The sequence below is a fragment of the Neophocaena asiaeorientalis genome, unplaced genomic scaffold (genome assembly GCF_003031525.2).
Source record: "Neophocaena asiaeorientalis asiaeorientalis breed wild unplaced genomic scaffold, Neophocaena_asiaeorientalis_V1.1 scaffold43, whole genome shotgun sequence".
NCBI classification, from domain to species: domain Eukaryota; kingdom Metazoa; phylum Chordata; class Mammalia; order Artiodactyla; family Phocoenidae; genus Neophocaena; species Neophocaena asiaeorientalis.
Window position 1 is genome coordinate 6,909,326 of NW_020173674.1, and position 2,051 is coordinate 6,911,376.

The window sequence follows — 2,051 nt, forward strand, 5'->3', positions numbered from 1 at the left end:
CCTCTCCCCCTCCCCCACACACACACACACACACACACACACACACACACACACGCACACGCACACACACACACACACACACGTTCATTCTTCCTCAACCCAGCTGTGGCCCACATCCCACAGAGACAAGTCTCATGGAACAGGGGTAGAGGTCACCCGGTTCTAGGATCTTTGCCTGAGGTGTATTTCTCAGCACATGCCAGGTAGAAACAGAAGCCCATGGCATTATGGCTCTTTCTCTGGGGCTGATGTAACAGTAGAGGCTTGCAGTGATTGCGGTGGAATAGACCTGAAAGCTCTTTAGGTGATGGGAACTCACTAGAAAGCAGCGGAGACTGGAGTGAGGTCTGGGAGGACTGGAGTTCCCTGAAGAGGGAGTTTGGACTCTGTTCTTTGGACAGAAGGATGGCTTCCGAGCTGGGAGAGGCCCTGGCTTTGGGAAGCATTGCGTAGCTGCTCTTTGCAAGGTGGCTGAGCTGGGAGAGGCGGCAGAGGGGAGGGCCCTGGAGTCCATCTTCACAGCCCGGGCCAGAGGTCGTGGAGGCCTGGATTTGGGGGTGGTGGTGGTGGTGGTGGTGGTGGCATGGCACAAGAGAAAGAAGACAGGTAGAGGTCTGCCTGAGGCTCTCCAGGCTCCCCACACTGATCTCTTCCTCTGTCTCCTGAGCACCTAGCCCTTTCCAGACTCATGTTCTTTTCTTTCTTCCATTTTCTTTTTTTTCTTTCTTTCTTTTGGCCATGCTGTGCGGCATGCGGGATCTTAGTTCCCTCCCTGACCAGGAATGGAACCTGTGCTCCTGGCAGTGGAAGTGTAGAGTCTTAACCACTGGACCCTGCCAGGGAAGTCCCCTTTTCTTTTTTTTTTAAGCATTCATGTTCATCTTATTTAGTTATTTGTTTGTTTGTTTGTAGGCACTCAATAGATGTTTATTAAAAGAAAGGTCCTTTAAATTCTATAGTGTTTTACAATTTTCAAAAGTTTCACGGGGCTTCCTTGGTGGCACAGTAGTTAAGAATCCGCCTGCCAATGCAGGGGACTCAGGTTCCATCCCTGGGCCAGGAAGATCCCACATACCGCAGAACAACTAAGCCCGTGAGCCGCAACTACTGAAGCCTGTACTCTAGAGCCCGCGAGCCACAACTACTGAAGCCCACGTGCCTAGAACCCATGCTCCACAACAAGAGAAGCCACGGCAATGAGAAGCCCACGCACTGCAACGAAGAGTAGCCCCCGCTCGCCGCAACTAGAGAAAGCCTGTGTGCAGCAACGAAGACCCAATGCAGCCAAAGATAAATGAATAAACAAATGAATTTATTAAAAAAAGTTTAACACACATGATTTCATATAATCCCGTAACAACCCTTTGTTTTCCTACCCCTATCTTGCCCCTCCCCACTTCCCTCTCCCCACTGGTAACCACTAGTTTGTTCTCTGTGAGTCCACACTCATGCTCTTTACTCTCGATGACACATCTGCATGGAATGCACCTCCCCCACTCCTCAGATGACACTCATTCTCATCACCCTGCCTGGGAAAGGGCCAAGGGCCTCTCTGCCCAGCGCTTCCAAAGTCATCCCGTATCACCACTCCACAGTTACTCACTGTCACAGCACAGCCTATGTTTTCCTGGATGAATACGTGTTCATTAACACGTCCCCCTAACTCTTCGGAGGGTTAAGGCAACTCCAGGGTTTGCAGCCTGGTCAGCAGTGAGGATGGGGTGCGACTGCTGGAGGCTGAAACTGGGGACAGAGGGGCCTCGGGCTCACTCTCCTGCACAGACTGGAGATGGGTCTGTGCCACCCTCCCGGTGGTGAGTCCCAGCTGTGGACAAAGGGTGAGAACTCCACAGAGATGTCACTTGGCTCCATTTGGTAACTTGTTGCTCTAAGGCCAGAGCTCATTCCGGTCCCTGCATTCCCAGCCCCTCTGCTCTTTACTCCGGGGAAGCAGGCCCAGCAGAGTGACCTGGCTCAAGAATTGTGAAATGGTGGCAGAAGCTCTCATTCCTCCCCTTTGCCTTCCCCAGGTGCAGGGGCCCCTGGGACCG